Source organism: Narcine bancroftii, chromosome 2 (assembly GCF_036971445.1).
Source record: "Narcine bancroftii isolate sNarBan1 chromosome 2, sNarBan1.hap1, whole genome shotgun sequence".
NCBI lineage: Eukaryota > Metazoa > Chordata > Chondrichthyes > Torpediniformes > Narcinidae > Narcine > Narcine bancroftii.
Window position 1 is genome coordinate 67,311,904 of NC_091470.1, and position 17,648 is coordinate 67,329,551.

The window sequence follows — 17,648 nt, forward strand, 5'->3', positions numbered from 1 at the left end:
CATTGAGATATTGGATTTCAGAAGAGTGAAGGAAATAAGGGTTTTGTCATTCGAGCCTAAGAAACACCATTATTGCCACATGTCTCGCTGAGTCAAATTTTTTGCAGAAGTCTTCACTGCCCTAACTCAACAATATATGAGAAAGAAAAACTGCAGGGAAACAATGAAGCAATCCAGCAACCGGCTCAGCTGCGGGGCTACCGAAGTAGAAGTGTTTCAGGAGATGGAAGAGGATCTTGGTGACATTTGGTACTATCATCGGCTTTGGGACCGCATCCAATTCTTAAGCAAGCCCATATGGGCAGACATTACAGATGGTCATGATAGCCTTGAGACAATTGTTCTTTTTCATACCGTGTTGCTCCATAATCAGGGCAAAACAATTTTCTTCAAATAAGTTATCTCCAGTTAGCCTCTTTCTGGTCTACTATCTCCCAATTTGTGAAGTTGATGCTCTATCTTGATGGGTTTTTTCTCTTGAGGGTAGCTTTAAAGTATTTCTTTTGGCCTCCCTCTTTCTCCACAAGCAAACCCAGCATTCACATCAGGCATACACACAGAGTCTGCTCCTCCTCAGATGATAATCAGAGCTTCAGTATTGAATTATTTGCCCTCTTGGTATTCACTGATAGTAGTGCTGCAATAAGAAAATAGGAATAACAATCAGGGCATTGTATCTCCTCTGTCCATTCACTGCTGCACAAACCTGATGTCCTTTGATACCATGAAGACCATGATGAGGAAGGAAATCAAGAATTATGGGGAGAAGGCAGGAAAATGGGGCTTAAGCCATGATGAAATAGGGTGGGATCAAAGGGCTCAATAGCCTTATTTTGCAGTAGCACAAAAGTCAAAAGCCTACTTCTGCTATCTCCTGCCAAGATTGATAGTTTCCCGTTCCTTTTCATCACGGTGTATCTTCCATTTTCAAGAGCATGCTCCCAGCTAACCTTTGCAGACATTCACTGGTAGCCTGAGGCTGCTGTAAATTGCAAAAAAGTAGTAATAGCTGTTAAAAGTTCCTCCTTTGAGTATGCAACTCTTTTATCATCTGCTTATGGAGGTTTGATTATTGTGGCTGATGTTCTGTTCTCAAAGGAAAGTGAGTAAAGTTGCCAGCATTGAATGCAGGGCAGACAGTCTTGGATTAATATTTTCATTTCTGCTAGGAAAAATAGGGGTAGATCTATCATATGCTTTGTGAAATACAAAAAGTCTGTAGATGCTGATGTCTGTGATTGTATAAAAAAACACCAAAATGCTGGAAGAACTTAGCCAGTCTTTTCAGCATCCATTTTGGGTCTGAGCTCTTCTTCAAGGAATATGGAGAATGAGCCTGAAGCACGAAATCTCAGAAGTTCTCAGAATTCAGACAATGCTGGCTGGAGGAGGAATCCAGACTAACAAAATATGTTAATTGGCTATGATAAGGGACAAGGTAGGAATTTATCATGTTTGTGCAAAAGGAGACAGGGAAGGGAGAGATAGAGCTGGGCAGAAGCCAGAGAAATTGATATTAATGCCATCCGGCTGGAGGGTGCACATTTGGAAGATAAGGTGCTGTTCCTCCAATTGCGGGTGTTCCCTGTCTGACGTGGACAAATGTCAGCAAGGGAATGGGGAATTGAAATGGGTGGTCACTGAGAGATCCACACCATCGCGGCGGACAGTTTCTCTGATGTAGAGGAGACCACAACGGGAGCACCGGTTGCAGTAGATGACACTTTTAGATTCACAAATGAAGTGTTGCTTCACTTGGAAGGACTGTTTGGGGTCCAAATGGTGGTGAGGGAGGTGTGGGTGCAAGTGGAGCATCTCCTGTGGTCAAAGTGTTAGGTCCCAAGGGGATGATTAGTTCAAGGCACAGCTGACATTGGCAATGCTTATGATGTACATTAATTGCAATTATACTTTCAGAATGCCACTGATTTTCTCTGCTGAGATTTTCTTCAAGGTGATTGTCAGGTAGTAATGCTTAAAATGTTTGCAAATTAGCTGATAAGATCCATCCACAAAAACTAGTTCTTACTAGGCTTTACATATTCCTGCCAATGCACGATTAAATTTTTGGTTTTGACGTGTTTCTAATGATTTATTTATTTGAAACAATAGAACATTGATGATGTTGCATTGTTGGGTATTTATAAATAAGGTGATGGTGAATCCTTGGGTATCTAGAAAATAGTCACTAGCACAGGAAACTGGGGCTCCTGTACTAGCCATAAGGAGGAATGGGAACATCTGCTAAACTAATGATCATAACTGAGGAAAAATTAAGAATGGCCTGTAAAAGCTGAAAATAAAGAAAACTATTACACTGGTTGTTGCAATAATTCTGAAAATTCATTGTTTTCATTTGCATTAGATAAATGATAGTAACTGCATTATAATACAACAAAACTTTTGTACATCTTGTTAACATTGTTATGTTAAATTAGAATTTTATTAACATTGCATTATTTACAAAATATTATCAGGTCACTTTTTTTTCCATGCAGCCCAATTTTCTTTCTAATCATAGTATTATTGCAAATTAATAGAATTACACTTAGAATATATTTGGAAGAAAAACCATGTTGAATTTCTCTATTCCATGACTGTGAAAAATTATTATTTTTCCAATGGGATTAAAGCCATGAACATCAAAATTAAATGAGCGGTGCTTGTTGTAGCGAACGCGCTCTGATAGAGTGTGGAAAGACACACACACGAGAAGCGACAGTCAAAGACTGATTTATTGCACTAGCAGCTCCGCTTGCTGCTGGCATCAGATGTGATGTCACGGAAGTGCCGTTCTCTGACTGGGTGGTGTTCCTGCCATTGCTCGCTGTTTCCCACCATGTGGGTGGTCACCTGGGATGAAGGTCATTGGCCCCTGTGGGATCTGCGCGGTTGCAGTGTTCCTCAGCCATTTTGTGTACCGGGTCACGTCCTGGATTGCAGGCCCCTACACAACCCCACCCCCAAACAGGTAATCAGAACGCTGTTTGCCACATTCAGTGGCCTCCCTATGCCACACGAGGGCTGCAGGGAAACCAGTTGGCTAACGTCCAGGTGTGTTGGTTTGATAGAGAAGGTATCTTCCTTACCACTGAAATCCAGCACACATGCAGACCCATTTTGCCTAATTACTTTATATGGCCTCTCTTATGGCCGTTGCCACAGGTCTAAATCTTTGGGGACGTAGGTTTTGTCCTGGCCATGCGGTGGAGGCGCTAGGGTATCCAGCTTTTCCTTCAGCTTTGTCAGTGAGGGCTGTGGGGCCCTCCGGGTGCTTGGTGGGAGCCAAGATCTCCCCTCGTATTTACCAAAGGTGCACCGTACATCATCTTGGCTGCAGAGGCATTGAAGTCTTCTTTCAGCCCAGTGCAGATCCCAAGGAAGACCCAGGTAACATCTGCCAAGTTTGGGCTTGCTATTAAGGCTGCCTTTAGGTGCCTATGGAACCACTCCACTAATTTGTTGGCCTGAGGATGCTAAGCTGTGGTTATGGTGGAGCTGGGTTCCCAGCAACTTGGCCAGTGCCGCCCAGAGCCCCGAAATGAACAGTGTACCTCTATCAAAGGTCAAATGCTCCGGGACTCCAAACCTCAACACCCAAGTGTTAATCAGTGCTCTGGGCAGGTCTGGTGGTTGTATCAGCCAGCGGGACTGCCTTCGGTCATCTCGTAGAGCAGTCAATCATGGTGAGTAGACATCAATATGGTTGTTGCTGAACCAACATCATGCTAGCTTCAAAGTCCGGGGGGGGGGGGGGGAAGGGTTGGCTTGACGTATGTCTGCACTTTGGATGTCTGGCAGAGAATGCAGGTCTTGGATCTTAGGGTCCTCCTGCTGTGCCCTGGCTAGGTCTAGGGCAGAATAGTCTATTCCCTCGATCGCAGGGCAGATCAATGCATTGGTGTTGGATTTATGTAGTGAATTCAAACACATACGAGAGGTGTCGCTGTTGCCTGGTCGCCCATGGATCAGACACTTTATGGAAGGCAAAGGTCAATGGTTTATGGTCCATAAAGACTTTGAATTGCCTGCCTTCCAGAAAATACCAGAAGTGCCTGACTTCCAGGTACAACACCAATAGCTTGAGTTTGGGTGGCTGGAGGTGCCTGCTGAAGACATCTAGGGGTTGCCATTGCCCTTCGACGAATTGTTCCAGTATGCCCCCTACAGCTTTGCTGAAGGCATCTAAGGGTGGTTGACACCTCTGGCTTGGCATGTACCAGAAGGGTAGCATTAGGCAGAGAGTCTTTGGCTTTCTGGAATGCCTCATTGTTCCAGGTAATGTCCTTACCTTTCCCCATCATGAGCTCAAAAAGGGGGCGCATAATGCGAGCCACTGCCAGTATGAATCAGCGATAAAGGTTAATCATACCAGCGAATTCTTGCAACCCCTTAACGGTGCGAGGCTTTATGAAACATCGAGCGCTTTTACCTTCTTGGGCAAGGGTTTTGCTTCGTGCCTGTTGATCCGATGCCCCAGGAAGTTGATCATTTCCAACCAAACCGGCACTTAACAGGATTTATTGTTAGCTCGAATTCCTGCAGCCCGGCGCACAGTTGCCTCAGGTGGACCATGTGCTCCATGTTGTTGCAGTTGGCAATGAGAATATCATCCAAATAGATGAACGTGAATGGAAGATCCTGACCTACCGCATCCATCTGGGCTGCATTCATGTCAAAAGGACATTCTCAGGAATTCAAAGAGTCCGAAAGGGTTAATGATGGTGGTTTTTGGGATGTGATGATAGCTTTTGAAAACACTCGTGCCCTTTGTAAGTTAGTGGTAAAGTCTTGGATGTGGGGCACAGGGTACCTGTCAGGTGTGGTGGCCTCATTGAGGCAGTGATAATCACCACAAGGCCTATACCCTCCTGCTGCCTTCGGAACCATGTTCTGGGGTGGGAGAGGCGCAGGGGCTGCCGGAATACCGCATTTTCCCAACTCTTCCATTTATTTAAACTCCCCCTTGGCAAGGATGAGGCGGCGCACCCTGGCATGGAGCCTTCAGTGAGGATATGGTGCCTTATCCTGTGCTTCAGGACAGCGGTGGAAAAGTGGCGCCACAATAGATGGGAACTCTGCTAGGATCCGCATGAATGCATTGTCAGATAGCGTTAGAGTCGAGTTGGGGGGCAGGTAACTTGGCTTCCCCCAGGGGCATGGATTTTAAAGTCCTGCCCTTTAAGGTCCACCAGCAGGCAATGGGCACACAGGAAGTCTGCTCCCAGGAGCTGTTGCGCCATCACCACAACCATGAATGTCCCACGTGAACTGGTTGCTTCCGAAGTGGAGGGGGACTGTGCAGGTGGAGAACATCCATATGGTGGTGCTGTTCGCTGTGCTCAATGCTGGGCCCGGTTTACCTTTACGGGTGTTGTAGGCCGAGGAGGGGCAGGACACTTATTTTGGTGCCAGTGTCCACGAGGTGTGTCTTCCGGACAGAGTCCCACACGTGGAGGAAGCTGTCATGTTGGCCAACCACTGCAGCCAACAATGCCATGGTGTTTCCCCTTCACCCCATCGCTGATAATAGCAATACTGTTGGGTTGGGGGATCCACTTGCCTCTCTGCTGTGGCGTCATTGCCAACTGTGTGTGGGGCCTAGCAATCTGCTCTACCAAGGTGCCATTTTCTTTCTTTGCTCTCCAGAGTATATCCGCCCAGGCTGCAACTTTCCTACGGTCACTGAAGTCCTCGTTGACAAGCAAGAGTTGGAGGATATCTTTGGGCAACTGCTCCTTGAAAACCTGCTCAAAGAGCAGAAAAGGCTTGTGTCCCTCAGGAAGAGTGAGCATTTCGTGCATCAGGGTGGATGGGGCTCTGTCTCCCAAACCATTCATATGTAATGAAGTGGCACACTCGCCCCATGAGAGCCCGAAGGTGCGGGTTAATAGCTCCTTGAGGGCATCGTATTTGGCTTGCTCTGGAGGCTGCCATAGGACATCGATGACCCTTGCTGCCATCTCCTGGTCAAGTGAGCTCACCATGTAGTAGTAACATGTGTCGTCAGTCTTGATCCATCCAAGGTGGAACACATGTTTGAACCACGTGTGGCTGCGACACCCAAAAAGTTGGTAACTTCAACAAAACTGCGTGATGAGCTGCTTATTCCATCATCTTTGGGTCCAACTGCTGGTTGGACCTGTCAGGGTCACCAATGTAGCGTACACTCTACCACAGAGAGTGGAAAGAAGACACACACACAAGCAGTCAAAGTCGAAAACTGCACTGACAACACTGCTGACGTTGGAAGTGACATCACAGCAGCGCCGATCTCCATCTGGGCAGCATTCCTGCAGTGGCTCGCTGTTTCCCGCTATGCGGGTGGTCACCTGGGATGAAAGTTGTTGGCCCCCGTGGTGTCGCCCCGTTCATTTTTTGTACTGGGTTGCATTCCACTTAGTGGGCCGCTACATTGTAATAAAACTTTAATGTGTCTAAATTGTTTTTTTACTATTTTATCTTATCATTTAATTTGTTTAAAAGTCAAATAATAATTATTACAATATAATGTTAAAACACACAATTTAAAAACAATGTCTCAATCCAATAATAGGATTTGTTGAAAATGATTCATTCCTCTCAACTTGGAAGAAGAGAGGTCAAGAAGCAATAAAACTTCCCGGTTTGTTATTGAAAACTCAGAAAGGACAGGCAATATTTACAACAGAGCTCATTTAAATAAATTATTGTAGATTCTGTCACTCTATTTGCCAGAAAATCTAACAACAATAAACTGCAATCCAAAATTGGAATTCCTGTTCCTTTTGGCCTACACATTTAAAATGAGCAACGTTTTGAAATTTGAAAATAGAATGAAACTACAGGTACTGAAATCTGAAATAAAAAAAACTAGAAACACTTGGCAGGTCAAAAACCATTCATAATAACTGGAAATGAGAGAAAACAAGTTAGTTTTTTATTGCAGAATTGAAGAAGTAAACCAGAAAAATTATCAAGTCCTCTTCTGGTCAGTTGGCTCGTCATGCCCTGTTGCTATGTTTGACAAGCACTATGAGTCTTCCCAAGTGGTGTGGAGAAAATAGTCAAAATGCTGTGGTGTCATGTTCAAATATTAAGTCAGCCCCTATCTATTTTTTGCAGAATCCTCCTCCAGGGCCTGTTTCGTTATTATTACACTGGCCGATGTTTTAGCCATGTTTTAGCCACAACCCCCACCAGATCTGTTGCTATCCAACTTCATAAGAAATGGTAATTGTAAAAGCAACAAAAAAATGGCCGATTTTAATATTTCATTTATACATGAAAACTTTGGAGTTTGCAGCAAAACATTACTCAGTAGGATGATAGCATTTTTATGTCAGTACAACATTGACCTATCATTTGAGATGTTCACTGTGAATGTCACCTTCCAGCCAGGAAAAATGTTTTACTAATTATTTCTGTGGTGCCATGCATTAAGCCAGTTGATGAACAAATATCTCATTAAGTCTTAAAATAATGTGACAGCTCTGTATTTATTATATAAATTGGAAGCAATACAGCAAAACATTCCCACCACAACACTATCTTCCCACAAATTTGTTTAACAGTTAATATTTCTTACCAAAAAAAAAAGCCCATGATTTGATTGCACTCATCTATACTAACAAAACCAAACCTTGTTAAATTGCATCCAACTTTCATAGAATATGTAGAAATTAATGACCCCTCTCCCAAAGAAAAGCACACCATACTTAACTGTTGGTTCAGCATTTCACAAAGGTGTTAATTTTTCTACATATTCCATTAGGTTTTATTGGCCTTGCTACCAAGCAAACATTAGGTAGAGGAATATTCATAAGTCTCTGTTAGCAAAGACATTTTATTTTAAAGTTCATTAAAGAGTCTTAAATTCAATTATCATTTTGAGTTGAAGGCAGGAGAACTTTACTGGGTCGAAATATCACTGTGCTATCATGTCATTACTTATTACTTGGTGTTTTTATGGTATCATCACACTCCTAAACAGCAAAATCAATCAGACTCATTATTTATTATTGAATATTTATTTTCTGTCTTGCAGAGTTTGCTTGCACTGCACATTTCAGAGTTCTTAGCTTTGACTAGATTAGGTCTATCCAGTCAGTATAGAGATAGAGTTCCCTTGATCTTCACTTTTTATTTCCACCCCCTGCCTCCACATCTGGCATATCTTTGACACTTCTTCAAATGAGGTGATTCCTCCTCTAGTCACATCTTTCCCTCCCAGCCTCTATCCGAGTTTCATAAGACCATTCTCTCAGTGACTCCAAGTTCGCTCTTTCCTCCCCAATCATGCGTCCACCCTATTATGTACTTCCCGTTGCATAGAAAGTGTATCTAATCTCCCACTTCACTTAAATCCAGGGCCATAAACAGACATCACAGATAATGCAGTCTCCTATAAATGAAATGAGTAAATTATTCTGAAATCTTTATATTGTGTGAGTGAGTGAGTGTGTGTGTGAGTGAGATTATTATGTGCTGAATATTATGTGTGTGCAATGTGATTTGGAGAAGCTCTGTTTAATTTGGGTGTATACATCTTCTTTGGCTTGGCTTCGCGGACGAAGATTTATGGAGGGGGTAAAAGTCCACGTCAGCTGCAGGATCGTTTGTGGCTGACAAGTCCGATGCGGGACAGGCAGACACGGTTGCAGTGGCTGCAGGGGAAAATTGGTTGGTTGGGGTTGGGTGTTGGGTTTTTCCTCCCCTGCCCCTTGTCAGTGAGGTGGGCTCTGCGGTCTTCTTCAAAGGAGGTTGCTGCCCGCCAAACTGTGAGGCGCCAAGATGCACGGGAACTTGAGTTTCAAATCCACTTCATCCAACTTAAACTGCAATATTCCAATGAAATGAACATTGAATGTTCTAATTTCAGGGTAACCCCAACTCCCACTGTTTCCGTCTGTGCCATATCCGTTCCCAACATCTTTATAATGGTCCCCACCTCTCCCACTTTTATTTGTCTAGTATCATATTATCTCTTGGCTCCTCCCCATCCCTTGCCTTGTCAATTTCTCACCATGGATGCTGCCTGATCAGCTGTGTCCCTTCAACATTTCTTTGTGTGTCAGTGTTAAGTGCCAGACAGCAGCAATAGAAATTAGCCAAGGTAGTGTTATATTTAAAATAATATTTTTAATTATTAATCAACAATAATATAACACCTTATCTAATTTAGCTGAACTTTTCTACTTAACCCCCATCCATGTGCAAATATACTTCTGTGTATGAATGCCACCCCAAGCCACTACAGCTCAGGTGCTATTCTCAAAAGACAGTTCAAATTTCAGAGTTAACACACAGGCTTGAAAATTGATGCAAAGAAGTTCACGAAGTAGGGAGGAGAGACCGGGATGACAGACTGTTTATAAACTCACAAAATCCTTGTTGAGGTGCTTCCAGAGAAATATCCTTTTCAGGCAAGTAGCAATCAAAACTTCCCTTTTATTTGTGCAGAGGACACAAAGTGAGTGATTTTCACAAAGATTCCTGAGGCCTTTTTGTGGGTCAGCTGAAATGCAGTATTTCTGCTGCTTCCAGAAACCTTTCATGGATCAGCTGTTCGAAGTGACGTTCCCTTTTGGTCACGGAGTGGTATACTTATTCCTCTATAACAGAGAAATCAGACAAACTGTCTATTACCATACAAGGCCCTTTGGCACAGTATCCCTTCAAAGGATGCTTCTTCAAATTGTCTCCTTAAAGATGGCCCCTGAGCAAACAGTGTGCTGTGTCTTCAACATGCTGGTCACATGGTCTCCACACCTGTGCCTCCAGGCTCTCCCTTTCTCTTCAGAAGTATCCAATTTGAATACACGCTGTCAAGTCTCCCAAACTTGCAGCTTGATCTGCTCTCTTAAAGTGAGAGTCCCACCCAAATGAAAATGAACTAAAAATAGGAGCACATGGGAGTCAGTACTGCCTGTGAAGCACCACGATTAGCCAGACATTGAGAAATAGAAACCATTTGCTTTGCTAACTGCAATTTTCCTGTCTATTCTCAGGAAGACAGCCCAATCATATCCCGTAGAACTAAGGTTTGTAAAATCATTTATAAAGAGGTAGTCCAGCCAATCTCACCAAGGTCTAGTAGAGACAGATTATTTTGACCCAGATACATGTGATTTGGTCTTTCTAGACTTGGTTAGAGTTGTCATATTCCATATACCACAATGCTTTGAGCCGGAAGGAGTAAATGACAGCAAACAGGTTTGCCATCAAAAGGATGAACAGATCCTGTTTTAATAAATGAGATCCTTTTCAATATACTCTGTACCAATATCATGGAATAGTCTGCCATGTCTCTTCATATGTTTGCATTTCTAAAAAGGCTGACATCAACATCCAATGCAATGCAAGTTTTCATAGCTTAAGGACATTTAAACTAAATTCAGAACACACATCTGGAACTTGCTACATACTGTTTAATTGACACATTTCCTACATTACAGCAGTAACACTTAAATTGTATTTCATTATCTTTAAAATGCTTAAAAATGGAACATACAGGTTCTGAACAGTGCAATGCAAATAGCTTTAATTAATTTTCATGTGTTTTCAGATTATAAATATTATAGCAGTATACTGTTGTCTTTACCCAACAGCAATCATTTTGTTTGCCTTTACATTCAATGTCATTCTTCTCAACTATTTTCTACAATTGACTTTTTTTGTTACAAAATAGCTAGTACAGTGAGAGGGTATTTTTTTCTGCAGACTAACATAACATAAAGGTTTCTACAAGTATATGAAGAATAAAAGGATAATAAGGGACAAATTTGGTCCCCTAGAAGATCAGAGTGGCCATCTATGTGTGGAGCTTCACAAGATGGGGGAGATCTTAAACATTTTTTTGCATCAGTATTTACTCAGGAAACTGGCATAGTGTATAAGGAAGGAAAGGAAACAAGCAGAAATGTCATGAAACATATAGAGATTAAAGAGGAAGAGCTGCTTGCTGCTTACAGCAAATAAAGGTAGATAAATCCCCCTGGCCTGACATGATATTCCCTCGGAACTTAAAGGAAACTAGTGTAGAAATTGCAGGGGCCCTGGCAGAAATGTTTAAAATATCCTTAGCCACAGGTGAGGTGCCAAAGGAGGTAGTTCATGTTGTTCCGTTGTTTAAAAAAGGCTCCAAAAGTAAACCAGGAAATTAGACTGGTGAGCCTGATGTCAGTAGTAGGCAAATTATTAGAAGGTGTTCTGAGAGATCAGATATACAAGTATTTGGACAGTCAAGGGCTAATTAAGGATAGTTAGCATGGCCTTCTAGAGTTTTTTTTTGAGGAGTTTACCAAGTAAGTAGATGAAGGAAAGGCTGTGAATGTTGTCTACATAGACTTTAGTAAGGCCTTTGACAAGGTCCCATATGGGAGGTTAGTAACACTACGTATCCATGGAGAGGTTGTAAATTGGATTCGAAATTGGTTGTATGGGAGAAGTCAGAGAGTGGTAGTGGATAATTGCTTCTCAGACTGGAGGCCTGTGACTAGTGGTGTGCCTCAAGGGTCTGTGTTGTCTATATAAATGATCTGGATGAAAATGTGGTAAATTGGATCAGTAAATTTGCAGATGCACAAAGATAAGCGGCATTGTGGACAGCAAGTAAGGCTTTCAAAACTTGCAGAGGGATCTGGACCAACTGGAAAAATGGGCCAGGGAATGGCAGATAGAATTTAATGCAGGCAAGTGTGAGGTGCTGCATTTTGGAAGGAGAAACAAAGAAAAGGTCATATATAGCAAATGGAAGGGCACAGAGGAGTGCATGGAGCAAATGGATCTGGGAATATAGATACATAATTCCCTGAAAATGGCATCACAGGTAGACAGGGTTGTCAAGAATGCTTTTGGCATCTTGGCCTTCATAAATCAAAGTATTTTTGAGATGTTATGGTGAGGTTCAATATTCCCTCTAATTTTTTAGTAGTCAGTGTGCACAAAAATCTTATGCTGTGCAAATTTTTTTCCTGTGTCAAAAGTATGTGTGTACTGAATGCTTGGGCAAATGTAAACTTGAAATACAATAGGCTGAACAAAGCTGAGGCAATGCTTCAAAAAGTTAAATGAAACAAAATATATAAATTTGTAACACTCTGCCATCTTTTCTACTGGAAAGTTCCAGAGAACTCAGTTTTAAAGTAATCCATAACCCCCATCTGGTCAAAGAACTGCGCATTGAAAGGAAAAACAGTGTTGAGGAACATTTTGTAAAAAAAAATAGACAAGAATATTCACCCTCCTCTGTTTCTAGAAAATGACTTCCAAATCCTCTGAGTGGACGGGTGTTCACTTTCCTCGTTGCTCATTGGGATTTCCTGGGGCCAGGAAAGATATTTATTTGTGGAAGCCATGAATTGATTTTCTCTCTAGCTGGCTTCATCACTGAGTTATTATTACCCCGATAGTCCCTTTCCAACTCTGCTAAGCTGTGATGTGTACTGGTAGCCTCTTTCACACTTGCAAGTGATCCCAGGAATCAAACGCCAATGGGCCTTTAAAGTGCCTCGTGTGAAAGCAAAATCAGCTTAATGCCAGCATCAGATGACATCATCTCATGCTGGGGATTAACGACCTCGACTCCTAGAACAATCCCCGGTATCTGCAGATGCCTGCATTGCGATCAGGCAAATGTGAAACGGGTAATTGCATCGTGGGATTGAAATGATTCAAGTTTTTGCATAAGTGCAGGAAGAAAAGATTAAAATTAAGTTATTATGAACCCAGAGGACCCCAAAACCCAGCAGCAAAGATATTCACCAAGACAAATAATTACTTAAACAAACGTTGCTTTTAATTATCTTTAAACATGAAAACAGGATCACACTTTAACCTATCACTATTAGCTTAACTAACGTAACTTAGCCCCCTTCTAATTCTAAGCGCACGTGTATATAATGTGTGTGTGAGTTCAGAGAAGTTCTTCGATTCACAGTCCAATCTCACTTCTCATTCCTTTTAATTTACTGGTGGCAGGCAATTCTTATACTGTGCACTGAAATGAACATTTATGAAGTTCACCAGGCAATGGTACTTGAAAGGCAAATGGTTACTGCTCATGAAGGTTTTTGTCAGTTTTCAGAGAGATTTGTAGTTCCTGGACACAAACTGATCCCTTTTAATCAGCCACGACAGCGTCTTGCCGAAGAAACTTGTCCCATCAGGGTTTTCCAAGTCACCACAGATTTCCTTTTAATTTCTCTTATTTCAAGTGAAACATTAGGCAGTCAGTCCTCTCCTCTTGCATGAACCACAAGGGCTTTGACCAGGCTGAATTAAGCACTCACAACCCATCTTTTAAATGGGGTTTTTTCACAAGCTTCCCAACTTGTCTTGTTCCAGTCCCATCTGCTACTGCTGACTGTAAAACTGCAGAACTGAACTCTCGGTCTCTCTTTCTGAGAAAAAGCCTGTTTGACTCCCTCTCTGCTTGCAAATAAACCACATGACCCTCTTAGAACCGCAAACAGCACTTCCAGACAGCCTGACGCTCTGAACTCCTCCTCCGATCTATTTCATCTGTTGCTTTTCAAAACAACAATCTATTAGTGAAGACTCTTGGGCATTCCCCAAATATTTTGTAAAGGCCCCCAGGAGCCACCCTGTCTGGCTTGAGCTGAGCTCCAGTATTTTAAATGAGATCTGTTTTGTATGTGACCTACACTTTAAAAAACCTGTCCCAATTTATCTCCCAAAAACATATCTATATACAATGCAAACACAACATAATCTGTCACAAAGGTATAAACTTTGTGTGGGAAAGTCACGGGGGGGGGGGGGGGGGAAGGAGGAGAGGAAATAAATAGCAACAAACCGCAATAGCAGACAATTTTAAAATAGCAGCCTATTGCTATTTATTGCTTGCACTTTCCCACAGTCCCTTATAAAGGTTTATATAGGTCAGCGCAACAACAGGGGCTGAAGGGCTCAAACTGCACTGTACATAAAGCTTAAATATGCTATAATTATGCATGATTAATTTTATTCAAATATAAGAACATAATACATTGATCAGGATTTAGGGCAGGTCCACCATCGCTTGATGTGTCACTCAGATGTCACTGGTAGAAGGTAAAACAGTCCTAACCCTGGGATGGCTCCTTAGGAATGGTCCAGTGTGAAAAGCCAAACCCCCATTCCTATCTCAGGACAGTGAAGGGCCAATTTAGTAGGATGCAAATGTGAAAGGGGCTAGTGTTATCTCAGTCTTCCCTTTTCCAAAATATGTCTAAAAGCAGCTTCTTTAATGCACTATAAAGAGAATAACCTTGTTTCAACTTAACAGGTTTCAAATTTTTAATTGGAAAGAAAAAATTTCAAATTCCCCTTTATTCTTTAACATTTATATAAAAATAACATACAATACATTTGGAGAGTACTTCCTTAAGCCCCTTTCACACTTGCCAGTGATCCCAGGAATTGAATGTCAATCGGCCTTTAAATTGCCAAGTGTGAAAGCAAAATCTGCTCAACGTCTGCATCAGATGATGTGATCTCATGCCAGGGAGTGCCAGCCTCAACCTAGCGTCTTCAGATGTCGGCGTTGAGATCAGGCAAGTGTGAAATGGGCAGCAACATTGCAGGCACTTCCGATTAAATGTAGAACAGGCCAAACGCCGGCGATAACCCCTTGCAAGTGTGAAAGCATTCAATGTCCTGGTTAGGAGTGGTCTAGTGTGAAAGGCCAAACCCCATTCCTATCCCAGGACACTGAACAGCCGATTTACTGGGATGCAAGTGTGAAAGGGGCTTTCCTCGGGTGTTGTTCCTAATATGTCTTGTACTCTGGATGTGTTCCCTGATGTTAGCCTGAGTCACTCGATTTATATTTAGGTAAGGATATCAATTAATACAAAATGAGGCAGGTAAATGGAGATGAGCTACTCTCCTGCTCTGAATTAATTAAATGACCCTAAGCTCAAAAAGGCTCAGTGTTCTACTCCTATTCCTTTGTCCCTGAGAAAAACTTTTAACAGCAGCATGTATGGAAAACTGATATTAGCAACAATATCATTTGGAGCACCAGTTTTTGATGGCATAAAATGACTCTATTTACTTTAATTCCCAGGCAGATTTCATAAGCATGCCATAAAATGTTTCAATGTCTCTTGTGAAAGCAGGAAAATTAAACAAGCTAACCTTCATGTATTTGCCTTCTGGCAGTTAACTAAAATCAGCTAAGATCCTGTCCTAAGAGACAAGTGATCAAGAGAAGGTATGTAATGGAATTAAAGAGCAAATTAGAAGCACATACCAAAACATGTATCAGCAGACAACACTAAACAATAAAAACAGTGTTTATACCATGGCTAATACAATGTAAAATAATATGATTAAAGTTGATAATTTATTGAGTCGATTAAGAAATTAATTGCTGTTTATAAAAATCAATGTACAGAGGACTGCATCAAAAAATTTGTAAATTAGTCATTGGAGGGCCTTAACTAGCAACTTATAGATAACTCAGGATGTTGTATTGGGAAGAAGTAATTTTGAAAAAGTGTTTATAGTATGAATGTTGGCTTCTGTGACTTAATGTCCATCCATCTGATCACTTTGAATGAATTATTGCTGCAACTTGAAATTCTGCAGGTAAATGAAAAGATACATGTTCTGTTTCTTAGGAGGATTGCTTCTACTATAGCTTCAGCAACCTCAAGACTACTGTCATGGTATTGCAATGTGAATTTACAGTTAACCAGCCAAGTGATTATTAATGGAAACTTGCAAAGATTTATTTTCCCAAACTGTTTAAATTAGTACTGGTATTCAAAAGCTAAACACCAGGTTACAAATTATACAATATAATTGGTTACTCAGGCTATACACCACGCCCCAAAAGTTAAATAAATGGGACCCAACAATATCAGATAGATGTTTTCGCTGTAAGAAGGAAACGGGAACAGCAGTACATGCAATTTGGGCATGTGAGAAAGGAAAGGTTTTGGGAAGATCTAAATCAGGTATTAAATAAAATCACAAAAAGCAACATACCAAAAAATCCAGAGATCTTTCTTCTAAGTAATATAAGAAGTAAAGAACTAGGCCTCGATTTGGATGAAGCACAAAAAAGATTTATTATGATAGCCTCAGCTGTAGCAAAAAAATGTATAATGTCAACTTGGAAATCAGAAGAGAGCCTGAGAGTACAGCAATGGTACATAGAAATGAATAAATGTATTCCATTGGAAAAAATAACATATAATTTAAGAAATAACATCACAGTATTCGAACAAATATGGGAACCGTACATGGAACACAACAGAGAGGGCCTACCGTGGACCTCCAACCCCTAAAATGACAGAATGAGAAGATGACGAAATGAACTGACCCAGTGTGTAAAAGTAGATGACACAATTTTCTTGTTTATTTTCATTGTGTGATGACATTGTTTAATGTATTGTATATGTTGAACGTTTAGTGGGTGGGGAGGGGAGTGGGAAGGAGGGAGGGGGGAAAAGGGGAAAAAAATGACACTGTATATTCAAGAGGGAAATATTTGTGTGTATTTTGATTAATATGGTTCATAGTGTGAAAAATTTTAAAAAGATTTAAAAAAGCTACTGAACAAGGATCTTTTTGTAAATTCATGTGACAATTCAGGTTATTCAAAAACATTTCATGCACCCCCTAAATACTAGTGCTGATATCTGTGTAAAAACAGAACTGAATACATGAAAAGAGAACAATTGTAGCTTTAGAGTCAGTGATCTGAGCTTTAGTTCAAAAGTATCAGTTCATTGGCAGACACAGCGAGTGGAGCCTGTTTCAACAAGAAGCATTTGGAAATGGGATTTAGCCCAGGGTTGAAGATGATTGGATGAGAACTAAACAAGAAAGGGCAATTTTAACATGTAGAAAAAAAATATTTACATCTCACAGTGATTTATCCCAATTCCCTGACATGTTCCAAAATACTTCCAAAGCAATTAATTACTTCACATCATCATGTAGGCAGCTAGTTTTGCACAAAGTTCTGGAAATAGCAATAAAATGAAAACCAATTAGCCCTGTTTTTTTTTGTTGGAATCTAGCCCAGGATACAGAGAAAGGCAAGGAAGGAGATTGCTGGGGCCTTGACAGATATCTTTGAATCCTCTTTAGTCACAGGCAAGCAGCGGTGTATCTACACAAAATAGCACCTATGGCAGGGGTGGCCAATGCGTCAATAAACAGACCCTTCAAGTGGCTCCCCAAGCACATGCCATGCCTGCCATACCCTAGGTATGCCCTGTAGGCAAGGACCCAGAAGAATACAGAATAGCCAATGTTGTTCCTTTCTTTAAGAAGGGCAACAGAGGAAAAACAGCAAATTATAAGCAGTGTTACATCAGTTGTAGTGGGTAAAAGCACAAAATGCTGGAGAAGCTCAGTAGATCAAACAGTATCCTTTATGTAGCAAAGGCAGGGATACATTTCAGGCCAGTGCCCTTCATCAAAGTATGATAAAATGCCAGCAAGCATCTGAACAAAAGGGTAGGAGAGGGGAAGGGGGTGGGTGCCACTCCTCCTCCCTCACCACAGTCTGTGGCCCCAAACATGTCTTTCACATGAAGCAACACTTCACGTACATCCAGAGGACATGTCTACTGCATCCAGTGCTCCCTTTGTGGCATTCTCTACATTGGAGAGACCGGTTGCAGACAGAGATCGCTTCACTCAGC

General features: G+C 41.5%; 1 protein-coding gene across 3 annotated transcripts in view; it reads right to left on the reverse strand.

Annotated features, from left to right (window-relative positions):
• LOC138753671 (E3 ubiquitin-protein ligase pellino homolog 2) overlaps window positions 1-17,648 on the reverse strand; it is a 109,233-nt gene that overhangs the window by 41,617 nt on the left and 49,968 nt on the right. The window lies entirely within an intron of this gene.